This window comes from Callorhinchus milii, unplaced genomic scaffold (assembly GCF_018977255.1).
Source record: "Callorhinchus milii isolate IMCB2004 unplaced genomic scaffold, IMCB_Cmil_1.0 Scaffold1, whole genome shotgun sequence".
Classification (NCBI taxonomy): domain Eukaryota; kingdom Metazoa; phylum Chordata; class Chondrichthyes; order Chimaeriformes; family Callorhinchidae; genus Callorhinchus; species Callorhinchus milii.
This window is the reverse complement of record NW_024704742.1, coordinates 7454008-7472782: the sequence shown is the minus strand read 5'-3', so window position 1 is coordinate 7472782 and position 18775 is coordinate 7454008.

The following is an 18775-nucleotide window of genomic DNA, read 5'->3' as shown; positions in this document are numbered from 1 at the left end:
ACCAATCTGTCCCACCCCATCTCTATCTGTCTTTAAGGTAAGAATAATAATAATAATAATCCACCTGAAAGTATACCTCTTCAACATTAGCTCCCTTTCCTACCTTGCCAGGTGTCCAACTCTGTTTCTGTGCTGCACTCCAAGACGTTATCTCACATGAAGGTAGTAGTACATGCAGTCATTGTGTACATGTATGTTGTTCTTTTTATTGACTAGCCAGATCCCAGGCTGACTCAAGCTTGTCAGGTTGCTGCTATGCAAGCCGAAGCCATAACTGGTCCTAGCTGGACAACCAGTGGGAAAGCTTGCCAGATAGTGCCATCTTTCAATGGCAAGTTATAGCTGATTAAAACTCCAGCAGTACCTGAACGCACACTCTGGGGTTCCCCCAGCTAACGTTCTTGCCAACCTGTGCCTAATACTCTCTACCACAGGCTGCAGATAATCCAGAACTTTGCAGCCCATGTCCTCTCCCGAACCAAACTACATGACCCCATCTCCCCCATTCTCGCCCAATTCCACTGGCTCCCTATCCTTCAGAGGATCCAGTTCAAAATCCTGGTCCTCACCTATAAAGCACTCCATGGCCTCACCCCACCCTACCTCTGCGACCTCCTAACCCCCACCAACCCACCCATTCCCTCCGCTCAGCCGGCTCTGGCCTGCTCCACGTCCCCCGACCCATCCGCCCTACCATTGGCGGGAGAGGCTTCAACCACTCTGCCCCCAACCTCTGGAATTCCATCCCCCAGTCACTCCGCCTCACCCCCTCCTTAGCCTCCTTCAAGTCGCGCCTCAAGACCCTCCTCTTAGACCATGCCATCGGCCATCCCCTTCCCCTCCCTTCTCCCCCACCATGACCCCAGCTTGGGTCAAAATGCTGTACCTTGTCCAGCGCCTTGGGACGTCCTCCCGACGTGAAAGGCGCTATACAAATGTAAGCTTGTTGTTGTTGTTGTTGTTGTTGTAGGTGAACAGGATGTGTCCTTTGGGGAGAAAGTGCACATTCCATTACAATACATGGGAATTTTTTGTGTAGGTGGTATATGTGGAACTTTGAGATTGGTTTGGACAATCTGCAGATGGTGATGTGTTTCCACACGTGTCAGACACTCGGCTGCTCACACCACTTGAGTTGTTTGAGTTGCACATCCAAACTATAGTGCGTGAAGTGGTTCTGAAGTCACTTCCTGCACACTGCGTCCACACACGCTATGCATAGGAAGTGCTTCTAATGTCAATTCCCATGGATTGCAATAACAATAATCATCTTTGCATCTGATATAACGCCTTACCACGTCTTCGAGATGTCTCAAAACGCTTCACAGAATATACTGTAAAGTGAATTAACTGTATATTTTGTGGGCAAAATGCGGCAGTCAATTTGCACACAGCAGTGTCCCACAAACAGCTGGGAAGTGAATGATCAATTTTAATTGGGAGATCGTTGGCCAGGACAGAAGGGTGAAACCCCCTTCTCGTTTTGGGTAGTGCCATGGGATCTTTAACGTCCACCTGGGACAGGCTGACGGAACTCAGTTTAACATCTTCTTATATTCAATCATCTGCTCTAAAGCCTCAAGGCATCCAAATTAAAACACTACACTATTTCCATGTATTTCTGACCAGCAACCTGTGTCTTGGACACATCTTTATGACTAGATTCTATCCAGACACATCTCCGATGAAACCAGGATATGGCTTCTGTTTCACAGTCACACCACTTTACGGTAAATCCCGGGAAGTGCTTTGAGTTCGCTCAATGATATGATATGAGCCATATCAAACGCGAAGATTATTAAGTAACTTATTTATCGGCATAAGCATACAAGATGAAAAAAAGCACGTACGTAGTACAATTTAGCAGAAGTGTAGTTTTCCAGAGAGCCCATCAGATGGCAGTCATTTGATTCTAATGGTGCACTCATGTCTGAACGGCAAACCCAAGTGTTGGACAGAATATTGCTGCCCATTCAAGCATTCCCATCGAACCACAGCGACACAGAAATACATTCAAGATTGTTTTCTTTTGACTCCAATTAAATAAGCAATGTCCTTGAGCTGTCAAATATTAACAATGGTCTTTCATGTTGGAACAATAACAAATAATGAACAAACATTTCATTTCAGTCACACTTATGTAAACCTTTTTTAAAGTTTTAACAAATATAGCCAGCGAATTCCAGCATTGGTAGGTGCAACTACAACAATCAATAGTTGGGAAGATGCGATCGGATACATTGATTCAGCCACTGGTATTCAACTGGGAAATCTCTTTCAGTCTAATAGGTGTGAAGAGATGACCAGTTACTCGCTCGCACATCATGTCAGACATTGCAATTTGTCGTTGGAATACAAGTACTATGTTAATTAGACTGTGAAAAATTGGCCTTTGATGTCACGGGAAGTAGTGAGTAGGCCGAGCGTGTCAAGGTATCTTGCAGAGTTACAGACGTGACCTCTGACCTTGTTTCTTTGGTCCTGCTCAGGTTTGATGGGCTTCACTGTCAACCTGGGTATTATAACCCTACAGAAGCTCACTGTATTGTCTTCAGACAGAGGAACCGTGAAGAAGATCAAGGAAGAAACCTACAGAAACTCTGATTTAACAGATCACAAGGTGAGCGATGAATCAACGCCCATCCCTAGAAGCTGAAGGAAAGCTAGGGGTGTTTATAACAATAATAATCCTTGCATTTTGATACAGCGTCTTATCACATCTTTGAGACATCTAAAGCTCTTCAAAGAATATACTGTAAAGTGAATTGACTGTATATTTTGTGGGCGAAACGTGGCAGCAGTGGATTGAGTGACCAATTCATTATTCTTTTTTGAAGGGTTTATTACCCCCGGCAAAGCGATCTGCCAATCAAATAACAACTGGGTTCCTACTTACTGCGAGGTAAACAGAGGAGTGTGGAGTAAGGAGACTTGCCCAATGTTTTGCCCTCTCTGGGAATCGAACCCAGGTCTCTCGCTTGTGAGGCGAGTGCTCTAACCACTGAGCTACAGGACTCTGTGAATAAGATCAAGGAAGAAACCTACAGACTCTGATTTAACAGACGACATGGTGAGCGTTGAATCAACTTCCGTCCCTGGAAGCCGAAGGAGAGCTAGGGATGTTTGTTGATATATATCACTCACAGGTCATCACAATGAGTGTGAGCCAATAATCAAAAAAAAGGCAAACTGGATGCTGGACTATTATTGTCAAATCAGTTGAGTTCAGATCTTTAGAAGTTATACTCAAGGTACATGGTACTCTGGTCAAGTTGTGAGTGCACTCCGGGATGATACCTTGTGTGAAAGGCACTAGATCAATGCAAATTTTTGTTGCTATTGTTGTGCTGTATACAGTTCTGGACGTAATGGACCACAGGCTCAGTGCAGAGGAGAACAACAAGAGATGATAGGAGGAACCGGTGTTAGAGGAATGAGCTATGAGCAGCAAGTTAGACGAGCTAGAGTTCTTTGGTCTTGTAAGGAGTGTATTTAACTAATACAAGTACTGTATTTAACATCATGAATAGGATTGAAATAGTAAACCCAGAACAATAAATTAGGATGGATCAGGACAGTGCCACAAGAGAACATAGGTTTAGAGTTGTTGTTATTGTTGTTGCCGTGCCTTCGGTCACCCTCCTACCCTACCCTAAACCGCCCCAACCTCCACCCCTCCTGATCCCAACCACCAGCTCGGGTGCAGATCCCTGACTGTCCAGCACCTTGGGACGTCTTCTTGACGTGAAAGGCGCTAATCAAATGGAATTTGTTGGTGGTGTTGTTGTAGAGTTGCAAAGGACAATTCCAAGACAGATACCAGGAAGTACATCTTTGCCCAGAGGGATTTGGTTAGTTTACTAGGAAGGGTAGTTGAGGCTAGGACATAGGGCTGATATAAAAAAAAGCTTGATGCTGATAGGAAAATGGCAGAGTGGGTGTTCTGAGCCAAAGCCCATCTTGTGAGACTGTGTGGTGTGCTGAAAGACAACCAGTGCAGCAGGATGGTGTTCATTGGTTGTGTTCTTAGTAAATGAGTCTCTGTTGCACATTTTCCACAAATAAATGTAATATATATTTTACGCTATACCCTGCAGTAATATCCTGGCAAGACAAAAACTCTTGGGCAAGTTTCCTTACTCCACACGCCACTGTTTACCTAGATGTAAGTATGAACCTGGTTGTTAGTCGATTGGCGGATCGTTTTTATCCGGGGGTAATAAATCCTTCAAAATAAATAAAAATAATTTGGTCACTTGATCCACGACTGTTTGTGGGACGCTGCTGTGAGTAATTCTTTCACCCACAAAACATAGTCAATATTTACAGTATATTCTGTGAAGCGCTTTGAGACGTCTCAAAGACGTGACAAGGCACTATATCAATTGCAAGGATTATTATTATTATATATCATATTATATCCGCTTTACCATAAACTTGGTAAAGTGTAGAGCTGTAAGTTCCTTCAGTTGATGAGTTTATTGTTAGCATTTGCAGGGACAGAATGCATGCAGCAGAGTCACAGGTTGCAGTCGGTCATTAAAGAGCATTGATATAAGATTGTTAACAAACAAACAAATGGGGAGATTCAGAATTTTTTTAGTGCTGTTAGTGCTCTGAGAGGCTACCCTGAGTGAAGGGCGTTACATAAATACAGTGCAAATTATTATAATATTAATAATCCTAGCATTGCGCCTTATCACATTTTCAAGACGTCTCAAAGAGCTTCACAGAATTTGATCACTTCAATCCACCCTCACCTCTGATTTAGAATATTGTGGGTTCAAGCCGCAAATCATGGCATAAGAGTTTACAGTCAGGAAATGGTACTCCAAATGCCTGATTAGATAGATGTTGAAGATCCTATGGTGCTATTGGAAAAGTGAAGAGATTTTCTCCTGGTTTCCTGACCAACAGCCCTCCAAATAAAAACAAACTGGACATTCATGTCATGGCTGTTGGTAGGACAGTACGGCGGGCAGTTTAACTGCCATATTTGCCTATGAAATAGAGTTGCTACACTTCACAAGTACTGAGTTGCTGCATAAGTTGAATAAATCCACGTGGAAATTCTCCCCAACATATAAAATAAAAGAATGATAATCATAATCCTTGCAATTGATACAGCGCTATATCACATCGTTGAGATATCGCAAAGTGCTTCACAGGATTTTACTGTAAACCCTCCCCTCCCTTCTCCCTCCCTGACCTCAGCTCGGGTCTGAACTGCTGTCAAGCGCCTTGGGACGTCCTCCCGACGTGAAAGGCGCTGTACAAATGTAATCTTGTTATTGTTGTTGTGTATTCACCGAACCCAGCAGCCAATTTGCTGACAACAACGTTCACAAAGAACCATGAAGTGAATGATCAACTTTATCTGGGGGAATGTTGGCCCAAAGAAAATATAACAATAACAATAATTCTTGCATTTGATACGGCGCCTTATCACGTCTTCGAAATGTCTCAAAGCGCTTCACAGAATATACTGTAAAGTGAATTGACTGTATTTCTTTTGCGTGGGTTAAACATAGCAGCCAACTGCACAAAACAATCGTGGATTGAGTGATCAAATTATTATTTTTTTAAGGAAATATAAACCCCGGAAAAGCTATCCGCTAATCGACTAACAATTGGGTTCCTACTTACTGGTATGTGAATAGGGGTGTGTAGAGTAAGGAAACTTGTCTAACGTTTTGTCCTGTCGGGAATTGAACCCAGGTACTCGCTTGCGAGGTGAGTGCTCTAACCACTGAGCTACAGGACTCCACAATATGGGACATCATCTCATCCCCAGATATCATCTTAGCTCAGTTAGTATTCTTACCTCGGTAAGAGTTCAAGCTCACGTCAGAGCTTGAGCTTGGAGTGTGAACTAACGATGAGTGTAGCACTAAAAGAGTGCTGCATTGTCAGCAGTTCAATCCTTTGAATCCACCAGATGAACTGGTCATGTGCATCACACCTGTTCTTGTGATCTTGTAGGATACAAAACTGTTTTATCTATCGTTTATCTACACAATACAGTCCCTGCAGGTTACAGTTTATCCTATGATTAGGTTTGAGTTATCCTCATGATGTGACAGGTGCTACACCAAATGCAAGGATTATTAATATTTTATATACCTACAAAAACAGTCAACGGAAATGACAGCGAAATGTTTATCAATGTGATAAGTTACTATAAATATGCGCATTTTTTCTTTTAGAGGCTACAGCAGATGGACAACGGGCACCATTACAATGCTTGCAAACACTTTGTTCCTCCACGACAGGGCTGGATTAACCAAAATGCAAGGAATAATAATAACACGGTTTACCACTCCGAGGTCTGAGTCCTTTGCATCTCGCTCAGTCTCTCTCCCATCACTCTCTGCGCTGCCTCATGCCTTGTACAACCTTGCAAGAGGCAACAGCAACAACAACTTGCGTTTATATAGCGCCCTTCACGCCGGATAGCATCACAGTGGCGGAATCTGACAACGGGCCAAGGGGAGAGGGAGGTGACCGTAAGCACGAGCAAAAGTGCGGTGGTGGGAAGAGAGGCGTAACAGGAGGTATGAGGCAGAGTGGACATTGTGACAGGAGGTTCCACCAACCAACAACAAATTCTATTTATGTTGCTCCTTTCAGATTGGACAGTCGTGGCTTTGCACCCGAGTCGGAGGTTGGATTCAAGAGAGATGGAGGGCAAAGTGGGGGCGGGGGGGCGGGTGAAGAGGGAAGAATGACAGAAGACACGGTCAAAGAGGAAGGACCTGAGACCATCCAAAGCACTGGCTGCCGTGTTTTCTGTCTGAGAGCAGAGTGGGCGTCCGTTCTATATGGCTCTTCCCAAGAAAGCGGGGGAGGTGTAAAGCCAGGAAAAACTTGGATTCATTCCTTGCAAACCACTGCACATGTCTGTATTTGCACACGCATATTTGTTGAACTGGTGGTTTGGATTTTCTGACACAATATAAACAGGGTGGGATTCCGTGGGACCTGCCTCAGGCTACTTCAGAACCGGTTCAGGACTGGTTCTCAAGTGGCCCTCCTGCAATAGAAGTTTTCTTTCAAAAATAATAAGAATTTGGTCACTTCAAACCACAACTGTTTGCGGGACGCTGCTGTGCGCAATCTGCTGCTGCGTTTCACCCACAATATACACGGCCAATTCACTTTACAGCATATTCTGTGAAGCACCTCGAGACGTCTCAAAGTCGTAAAATGCTACATCAAATGCATATTATTATTATTGGGATCCGATCCCTCACAAAACAGATCAGTTGTGTTCATTCCAACTTTCGTTTCGTCAAGCTCAGATTTGTCAAAGTCTGGAATAGCTTGCAAGCCACTCGCTGGCAAATAAAAACGGATCTTGCGAGCTAGGTGCTTAAACACAATGAATGCAACAAAAACCCAGCTCGTAAGTATATCGAGGTAAGCCCCAGGCATCAACATTTGGAGATAATACAAGACAGCGGATGTTATGACAAAGCTGAGATATAAATTTCAGGAGAAACAGTGAAGCGGTGTGGTGTGGTAGCTGTCCTTTCACCTCTGCGGTCTTAATGTAATCAATCTACAGTGATGGACAAAAGGTTCCCTTCTATATTGACTGAAACCCGTTGGAACATTCTGATACCTTACCCAGTTCCCAGTGACGGAGTTTAAAACTTCCTACAATTTGGCAAAAATTAGACTTAGATTGATCATCTAATTCAGAAGGTTAAAACGACAACGGAGGGAGTTGGGTGCGGGAGTCAGCGCTTCTTTTTTGAAGTTGTAGTGAATGAAAATTGTTGAGTCAGAGGAGAGAGAACTTCACTTTGCACCAGGCCCAATATCTGCCTGAACTGGTGAGTGTTCAGTGCTGGTACTGGAAGGTGAAGAGGGGAAAATCATTCCATTCCATGGTGTCTATAAGCACTTATCATGCTTTGGGCCTTCCCAAGCCTCAAAATCCCTTACGAATAATGTCTGGTCCAGGGTGAAGGCTAGTTTGGTGTCTATTTTGATGATCAAATCCAGTAAACAAACATGAAGCAAAAAAACAAGAGATGCGACCGAATAATGACTAGAAAGGGGTAATTGGAATCAAAGATTTGCCGAGATTGAACAATAATAATAATAATAAACTGGTGAGCAGGCTCGGTGGACTGAATGGACTCCTCCTGTTCCTGGTTTCCTATTTTCCTCAATTACATTTGGAAGAATTATAGATACCAACAAAAATTGGCAGATGATTGAGGGTGAATCCACTTGCCTGGAGAGGGGAGAGATCCACTCATTGCCAAACACTTCTGAATTAACACAATGAATGGTTAAAAACGCCACAAGTCCTAAAGCACTGGGTCTGACCTTTTCCCCTGAATAGCAGGATACACATAAACATAAACAGCCTGGAGTAAGTGGTTGCAAATAGGATGTTATTCAATCTACCAGTGCAAGATTTGTCCTGCTCTCAATGTGTCCTTGGGTACAGGTAAGTAAACACACGCATGCACACACGCGCACAAAGAGAGGATAACACAGCCAAAACATATTTCTTTGACTGCTCTTTCGTCATCTTTCCTCTCTCCCTCCCTCCCCACCCACCCCTCAGCTCTGGTACCCAGCCAGCTGTGTAAAGCACTTTGAGATGTCCTCTCAATGTGAAAAGCCAATATAAATTGTATTATATTAGACACAATTGCTTTTCGCTCCAGTGAGTAATCTGATTCTACTGGATAGAGTCTTTAGCAGCCAATGCAGACACCAGCAAAAGAAAGACTGGTCCAGACACACAGTGTCATCTGTAGTCACCTCACTATCATGGTAATTCCAGGGGATGGGCTCCAGAGATGTCCCATCGATTTCATTCCTGCCTTTAGCAGACCCTGGAGGTGAATGGATTGTGATGTTACAAATGATTCTTAACAACGTCTTTCAACACTGCTTTTGTTTCCACTTCAACAGTCTGTGGATGTACAGGAGTGTGCGGAAAAGGCAGGTTAATGGGACTGAAAGGATTGCTCTTTAATAGAGAAAGCACAGACACATTGGGCTTTGATAGAACTGCAGCAATAACATGCACTTCCGTAACACTTTTCACATAAGTATTTCACAATGATGATACAGTGAGCATCTGTGTCATCACAAGGCAAGGAGGGGGGATTTGAGGGAGGTTACTAAAGCCACAAAGCCACATGTTAAAGAGATGTGTTGAAGGTAGGAAGAGATACACTTCCACAACAACAATTTGCATTTATTTAGCGCCTTTACATGGGAAGAACTTCCAGGTGATGGGCTGTGAAAATTAGAGGTAAAATGCTATATGTGATGTGATAATTGTTGCAAGGACAAAAAAATGCAATCGTTTTGTGTCTTTCATAGTCCAACAAGACCCCCACCCCCACCCACCACCACACACATCTTCTGGCCACCTTCGGTAGAATGGTTTCTCCCTCTAGACAGGTTGGAACTTAAACGGTCTCAACATCAACATCTTTTGGATGAGACATTAAACCTGAGAGTTCAGGAGGGTGTAAAAGATCCCGTGGCTCTATTGGTCAGCATACCCCCAAATAAAATTTGTTACTCACTCACTTCAATGACTGTTAGCTGCCAAGTTGCCTACAAATATCGAGTCACCAGACATTACAGAATATCCCGTGAAACACTTTGCAACATCTTGGAGACATGATAAGGCACTATATCAAATGCTATATCGAATGTTTCGAACTACCGTGCTATTGACCCTATTTGTACCAAGACGATTTATGTTTGTTATGATCTCAATATATCACGCAGCACGGCGCACAATTCATTACAGTATTTGCCCCATCATGATAAGAGTGGGATCATCTTCCTAGTAACTCTGCCCCTTGATTATGTTAGTGCTGGACTGGGCACGACAGAGAAGAGCAGAATTCAAACCAAGCTCAGGAAATCTCATAAAGTTGCACTGTGCTCCCTGTTCCTTTTAAAGGGGCCTGTAAAATTGGAACCTTTTCTTTATTTCTGCATTATCTCCGTGATATTTTCCACTCTTGGGGGTTGCTTGAAGTACCCGGAGAACATGCTGGATGTTTAGATATCCACGAGGAAACATATAAATGGAGATAAATCCCCTGCGGTGTCATTGTCCTGGATTTGAACAAAACCAGCACTCAAGCAGCTGTTACCTTGGTGCTTTGAGCACACTATACACAGCTGATTATACCTAGTGACCACACTGGTTTCCTTTGAGTATATTTATATAAATATGTCAAATCTGCAGCATTGAGCACTCTCAGGTCAAGTACAGCACAACCAGATGCGAAGTGAAGTTCCTTTATTTGCACTCGACAATGTATTATAATTCAGGTTGGTTTTCTGATACAAGTTTGTTTTCCAGAGTTGTTCCTTGGCCAACGATCCTCCAGATAAATTGACCATTCGCTTCATGCTTGTGGAGCATTGCTGTGCAAATTGGCTGCTGTGTTCTACAAAATACGCAGTCACTTCACAATGCAGCAAGTACCTGTGAAGCCCTTTGACATGTCTGGACATTGTAGGTGTCGTATAGTGTTATAACAATAATAATCCTTGCAACTGATGTAATCCTTTATCTTCCCCACCATCAGTGATCAAACTTGTAGCCATTCTGCCCCCCCTTGTTCCCTCTATTTGCGACCTCCTAACCTCCTTCCATCCTGCCCGCTCCCTCTGCTCAGCGGGCTCCGGCCTGCTTCACGACTTCTGCCTCGCATGCCCCACCATTGGCGGGTGGGTCTTCTGCCACTCTATCCCTACCTTCTGGAACTCCATCCCACAGTCCCTCCGACTCGCCCCTCCCTTGCCTCCTTCAAACCAATCTCAAGACCCTCCTCTTCAACCGTACTTTCAATCACCCTGCTTCCCCCCTGCCCTCCGCCCTTCCCAATCACGACCCCCAGCTCAGGTGCGAAATACTGACTGTCCAGCGCCTTGGGACGTCCTCCCAAAGTGAAAGGCGCCATATAAATGTAAATTGTATTGCATGACTCATAGGGTAAAACAGCCCTCATATCCATTGCTGAATTTGGGAGAACCCTGGTCAAAGTGAATGTCTGACACTGCAATGAAAATGATCTGAGCATTGTATAAGTAGCTCAGTGATTCACACCCTTATACACCCACAAAATATACAGTCAATTCATTTTACAGTATATTATGTGAAGCAGTTTGAGACGTCTCGAAGACGTGATAAGGTACTACATCAAATGCAAGGATTATTATTATACACCAAACCATTTGATTTAGATTCACTGTCTGAACTAGGAAAAGCCCTGAGATTAACATTCAGGCACATATCACGTCAGTTTTCCTGGTTTAACCAACATTGTTTGGGCAGAGGAGAATTGGGGAAATTAGTTTTTTGGATCATCTTTTGTGCCTGTGCTCCTTGTGCATTGAGGCCAGGTGATTGCTGTGATTTTCCTGCAAGCGCTCTCCATAATGTAGAAGAGACAAACGTTGGGAATGAGGTGGTGAATCCCAGTTTGGCACTGCATTTAGAACCACAATATAACAGTGTCATGAGTTCAGACCTGAGTAGCACATCTCGCATTATATATTTGCTCAGTGTCCAATCCTCATATGTGTGTTAGCCTGACTCAGTTCATGGCACTGTCTCCTCTCGAGTCAGTAGGTTATGGTTCAAGTCAGGACTTTAAACTCAGGCTGATACTCTAGTGACTGTTACACATGTCGTTCTTCAGATGAGATGGTAAACCATGGTCTAGTCTGTCTGTCCAGGTGAATGTTAAAGATTCTATGACATTATTTCAAAAGAACAGGGTGTTTCTGCCGCTTGCCTGGCCAATAATCCCCCAAATTTCAATTTCAAAAAAATCAAATAAAATTGCCACTCAGTCAATTGTGGTTAGAGCACTCGCTTTGCAAGTGAGAGACCTGAGTTCAATTCCAGGCGAAACCTTGGGCAAGTTTCCTTACTCCACACAGAGCCTAATAATAATCCCTCCAAAAAAAAAAACAATAATAAATTGGTCATTTTCAATCTACGACTGTTTGTGGGACATTGCTGTGTGCAATTGGCTGCCGCGTTCGCCCACAAATATACAGTCAATTCACTTTACAGTGTGTTCTGTGAAGCGCTTTGGGACGTCCTCCAGACGTGAAAAGCGCTATATCAAATGCAAGGATTATTATTATTATTATTAATCAGGCCATGGTTTTTTGTAGGGCATTGCAGCTGCTGTGTCATCTGCAGAATACACAGTCACTACACTTTACAGAAATTCCTGTGAAGTGCTTTGAGACATCCTCAAGGTGCTCAAGGCACGACATCAAATGTAAAGACGATCATTTTTATTTTTAGTTACTGTACTCTGATGATTCTCTGAGTGAAGTTATCAATTCAGTGCTGTGTAAGCACTCCCACTGAGCTGATACATTGTGAACTCCTTTCTCACAGGAACCGAAGCTCTGACGGAGAAAAAAAAGTTTTGTCCTGTCTGTTTGATGCTGCGTTCAAGCCCAGAGGTCCCAGAGGTGTAAGGACAGCATTGTTGATCCACTAACACTCTCAGGGTTTTTTAAACAATTTTTAAACCCTGTTAGGTTTGAAGAGTGAATGCAAGGATTATTATTATTAATATTATTGTTATTTTTATTAAGATTTTGATGACCTTCTATTACCACGAGCTTCTTCACAGATTACTAGCGTAACTCAGCTTGGAAAAGCCTTAGTTAGCACGCAAAAACTAATGTAGGAATTCAAGGGCTTTTCACCAGTTTATAGCTTTACATTTAGCCAGAAGCTATGGATGGTTTGGGGACGGGTGGGGGGAGGCTATTTTAAAACACATTTTACGCAGGTCCTTCAATAGGAACAGAGAGTGTGTAACAACACTGCAGCTTTAATTCCCATATTTCTTTCAGTTTCAAAAGTAAAACGTTTAGGGGATTCTTTTCTCTTAACTTCTGAACTTCTGAAAGAAGTAAGGGTTTCGATCCTGCGCAACCTTTTAGTTAGTTTTAGTCACTTGTGTACAGTGGACAGACCTATTGCAAAGAAAGAACAAAATCGCCGCTGCTTTTAGTAATTGTCGTCTGTTAGACCCCAACACCCACCCCCGCCAGAGGATCCAAAGTGAAAGTAGATACCGAACGACTTTTATTTTTGTGCCACAAAAAAGTCAAATTAACTTCTTAACTTTCACGCCGTGGTGTACGGAGCAGACACACCATTCCTCACCATTCCCTCTCATCCCAAGCGAAGCGAGAGTCAAAAAGCTGACTTTATTGATACCAATTTAGAGTGTGCGTGCCAGCTTTTATGTGCTTCTTTGACACATGAGCACTTTTAAGAATTTTGCACCTGGTCTCTAAAAATGCAGTCGGCAGCATTTGTAAGGTCAGTGCCATCAAAGCAACAATTTCAGACGTGCCGGGCAAAGCATATTGATCACAAAACAATCAGCCTGTAAATGATGGAATCCCCACTTTGCACCCGCAGTAAAAATGCCAGTCAATGACCTGCATATTTCTGAAACTGCTGTTAATGTGTGGTCGCCTCCAGTGAACTTCTCCTGCCCACTCCCACTGACAAGTTTTATTACTCTTCCAATGGGAACGTGTTCACGTTTTGTGGGAAAACCTGATGATCCCATCAGACTAAACAACATTTGCGTATGGGAACAATTGTAAATGGGTTCAGGATGGTGGGAAGTTGATGGAGACCCAGGAGGCTTCTGTAATGAACGTGTGACAATTCTATGTACATTATAGCTGTCTGCTCCTACACAGAACTTATGTTGTCAGATACTGGAGTCCTGTAGCTCAGCGGTTAGATCACTTGTCTGGCAAATGAGAGGACCAGGATTTAATTCTCGGCAGGGCCAAATGTTGGGAAAGTTTCCTTACTCCACACGCCTCTGTTTACCTAGCAGTAAGTATTAACCGATTGTTGGATCGCTTTTCCAGGGATAATAATCCCTTAATTTTTTTTTGCATTTTAATTAAATAATAAGAATGTGGTCACTTAATCCACGACTGTTTGTGGAACACTGTTGTGTGCAATCGGCTGCCGAGTTTCATCCCCAAAACCTACAATGAATTCACTTTACAGTATATTCTGTGAAGCACTTTGAGAAGTCTCGAATAAGTGATAAGGTGCTATATCAAATGCAAGTATTATTATTAATATTATTATTACAGAGTGGGTCAAATGTCCTGAGGAGTTGGTGTTTACCATCTGCCAGGCAGAATAGAAAACCTTGGAAACAACTGCAAGACAACGCCTGCTCAACATGACTTGTTCTTTATTATTTCCAAGTCATGGCTTCAATTATGTGAAAAATAACCATTGGGAAAGGCCTGTGGAAACCAGTAAAGTGAAAACCACAGCCCAGCCTTTTCCCTATCCTCTTATCCACCCCACAGAGGTGCGCAGGCAGGACTGAAGTGTCAGCCCTTACAACATATGTAGCAGAGTCTCTGTCCTATCCAGCAATAATTTAATTTAACAATCTCCAGGAACTCTCTGTTACCTCGTCTAAGTGACATTTTTTCGCGTGGAAGCCTCCACAGTGAGGGTCAGTTGGCTATTCGTACGGGACATTGATCCCAATTTACCCTGTGTTACTTTTACATTGTGCGGCAAAGGAATGGATGGAGGCTTTCAGTAATGCAGTCTGTAGGTGCCAGCGATTGATTTGGATTTGGTTCACTGTTACAAATCTGCCTGAACGTTTGCGCGAGGATGTGAGAGGTTGCTTTCTTCCCTACGCGCCTATGGAGACGGGGGCTGGTGCGAATTGAATTAAATGAGGTGTTTAGTATTTATTCAGCCACACAAAACAGCTCTATGTGGAGCGGAGTACAAGAGGCAAGAGACTGCCTCGTGGCACAAAGGTCCGATATATATGTTGGCAGGTGGAGCAGTATGACAATTTAGTCCATGAAGCTATAGCCCAGGATCTTTAATCCACTCAGCGTCACCTCTTATTACAATATGACCAGCTGGAGACATTACCAGGATTATTTCATTTATTTATTTCTCTGTTTCAAAACAGTATTTTTTTTATATTTCTTTATCATTTTTATTTTGTCTTCAATTTTGTTCAAATAGATAAATACAATTTCATTTTATCTATTGATTTTAGTTCATCTTAAAACTTTAAAGCCCACAGAGGCCATTTCGTTTCGCTCATAAAATATACAGTCGATTTACGCTATATTCTGTGAGGCGCTTTGATACATCTTAACGAGATAATAACCCTGCACCCCCCATCACACCAGTTCTAGTCATTCTCCACTGGGTCCCTATCACTGAACGGATCGATTTCAAGATCCTCACACTCGTCTTCAAATCCCTTCATGCCCTTCGTGCCCTGAATACCTCCCTACCTCCCCGACCAGCTTACTCCCCGAACCTACAACCCGCTGCCTCTGCTCGACTGGCTCCGGCCTCCTGCTTGTCCCTCGTGCCGCACTTTCAGCCCCTACGCCCCGAAACTCCGGAACACTCTCCCTCAATTCCTCTGCCTTGCCCCTTCCTTCCCCATCTTCAGGTCGTGCTCGAAGTCTTTCCTCTCCGACCGTGCCTACGGTTACCTCCCCCCTCCCCCTGGCTCAGCGTCATGGCTCCCGCCATGGTCAGACGCTCTGGGGCGCTAACCTGCATGAGGGGCACTATAGAGATGCATGTGTGACTGAACATGGGGCTCACACCAGCACAATGTGAACAGTTTCGCTATCACTGATGTCTGTTCCTACTGTACCACAGAGCACTGAGGAAATCTACAGTTGTTGTGCTTCCTGAAACTTGACGGCATCTCTGCTGACAACTGCAACCCTCAACTGAACGAGAAGCCAGCAGTATCAGCAGGCAAAGAGGCGTATAATGAAAGAAAAGGGTTTTTATCAGCTGGACATTAATGTGGCTTAGTCACAGGCAGCCCGGCTTCAGCAGAACAAATGACTGAGCCTGTGATTCACTGCTAAGTCACGAGCTTAAGTCACTCTTCCTTAAATTCACCGGCCATCACAGTCGGGTGAGTTTTGTCTTTCCTCAGGAGCATCATTATCATCTTGTGAGGCTTTTTTTTCCTGTTGCATGAGGGCAAAGGAGGAAACTGGTAATGGGTCTAATTTCCATCAGGTGGCATCAGTTTTCCTCAGTTGTTAAGTGTTCCTGCCTTTAGGTCAGAAGGTTCTGAGTTCAAATCCAATGTGCAGGTCTTGAGTTCCTAATTCTTCCAACAATCTCCCAAATAAATTAGTCATCCACTTCACGATCCACTTTTTCGCTCACAAAATATACAGTCAATCCACTTTACAGTATAATAACAACAACAAACGACAACAACATTTGTAAAGCACCTTTCACGTCGGGAGGACGTCCCAAGGCACTAAAATTAAACGCAATAATAATAATTCTTGCACTTGATATAGCGCCTTATCACATCTTCGAGATATGTCAAGGAGCTTCACAGAATATACTGTAAAAAAAGTGAGTTGACTGTATATTTTGTGGGCGAAACTAGGCAGCCAATTGCACACGGCAGTGTCCCACAAACAGTTGTGGATTGAGTGTACTTTTTTTTGTGTATGTATTCTGTGAAGTGCTTTGAGACATCTCGAAGATGTGACAAGGTGCTATGTCAAATGCAAGGATTATTATTATGATTGTTTATCTATATGTTTACTACGTTTGCAAGGAGGGAGGAGGAATCACACTATGTTATGTTTTACTATTTCAGAGGGTAACCAGCTGTCCCTGTTGACTTACAAAAAAGTTGTCAAAAATGACTCTGCTGCAATATGCAGATGCCTTATAAAGATATTCGCTGCCACCAACACAAAGGCCAGTGCTGATAGAGGCCAATCTGTACAAGTACTGCCACAAAGATGTTTTCCTTTAAAGCTCAGTTTGGGGAAACACTGATCTCATATTTCATTGTTGTTAACATTTGACTTCTGTTAATGATGGGGTAAGTTTGTGATGTTGCCACGTGTTAATTAACACTGATGTTGTAACGAACACTGGCAGTCAATTTAGTGACCTTTGATATTTAATACATGTCTCGATGCCCTCCAGCCCTCCCTGCCTTCCCCCTGTGACACTTGGTCCCAATGGAGTCCTGTAGCTCAGTGGTTAGAGCACTCGCCTTGCAAGCGAGACACCTGGGTTCAATTCCCGGCAGGGCAAAACCTTGGACAAGTTTCCTTACGCCACACACCTAATAATAATCCTTCCAAGAGCAAAACAATAATAAATTGGTCATTCTCAATCCACGACTGTTTGTGGGACGCTGCTGTGCGCAATTGGCTGCCGCGTTTCGCCCACAAATATACAGTCAATTCACTTTACAGTGTATTCTGTGAAGCGCTTTGGGACGTCCTCCCGACGTGAAAAGCGCTATATCAAATGCAAGGATTATTATTATTATTATTATATTCTGTAAAGCGCTTTGAGACGTCTAGAAGACATGAAAAGCGCTATATCAAATGCAAGGTTTATTATTATTATTATAATGGTTGCATTTGAGAAGCGAGCTGAGCTGCACATTGGAGTGTGGATAGTGATGGTGGATTACCAGTTAACAAGATTTATGGGAGTGGTTTTGTTTAGTTAAGGCGGTGTCCCGCTAAATAAAATTGGTATGTTCACTGAATTATTCATCAGTGTTAAGAAGCAGCTCATCGTCAATTTATACACAACAACATCATACGATTTACCTCAACATCTCTATAAACCCGACGTCTCTATAAACTCAACATCTCTATAAATTGCCAACTGCTTTCCTTCAACAATCTGCCCTCACCCTCTAGCACTCCATCCTGATGTCCCTTTGACTGAAGCCTTCCCTTGCCTCTTTCAAGGTCCACCTTCAAGGCTTTATAATCCTTCCATTTGATATAGCGCCTTATCCCGTCTTCGAGACATCTCAAAGCACTTCACAGAATATACAGAAAAGTAAATTGACTGTATATTTTATGGGTGACATGCAACAGCCAATTGCGCACAGCAGTGTCCCACAAACAGTCGTGGATTGGAGTGACCAATTATTACCCGATTGACAGATCCGCCAATCTGTGTTCCTATTTACTGCTGTGTTCCTATTTACTGCTCGGGAAACAGAGGTGTGTGGAGTAAGGAAACTTGTCCAACGTTTCGTCCTGTCCAGGAATCGAACCTAGGTCTCTCGCTTAGAAGGCGAGGACTGTAACCACTGTAACAGGACTCCATTCCTCTTCAACTGCACTTTCGGCTATCATTCCTCTCTCACCCACCACGCCCCACATTTCCCCACCACCTTTGGCCCCCACCCCCAGCTCGGGTGCAAATCTTAGACTGTGGGATGTCTTCCCGATGTGAAAGGCGCTGTATATAAACGTAATTTTTTGTTGTATTTGGGGGATTATTGACCAGAGCGCCAGGAGAAACTGACGTTCACATATGGTTCGGTAAGTGGTTTAATGGAATTGTCAGCGTTTGGGAACTTAACGGTTGTTTTTATTATGCAATCTCTATAGTCTGTAAATCTTTCACGTATGTTTACTCCATGAGGAATTTTGGCAGTAACACCTGTGTAGAGCAGAATTGCTGTCAGTGATTGTTCGTGCTGCTGTGTTGCTCTGCACTAAAGTCAACAGCGGCCAACATACTCAGTACATCACAATGGACCTGGAATATGACTTGAGGACAGTTTTTGGACTGAATGCTTCTATAATCGTGGCTTCACAATGTTTTTTTTATTCCTGCCAATTTTCTCTTCCAATTACTCTCCTCTTCGCTGCCTCCTCTGGAGAGCGAAAAAAAATG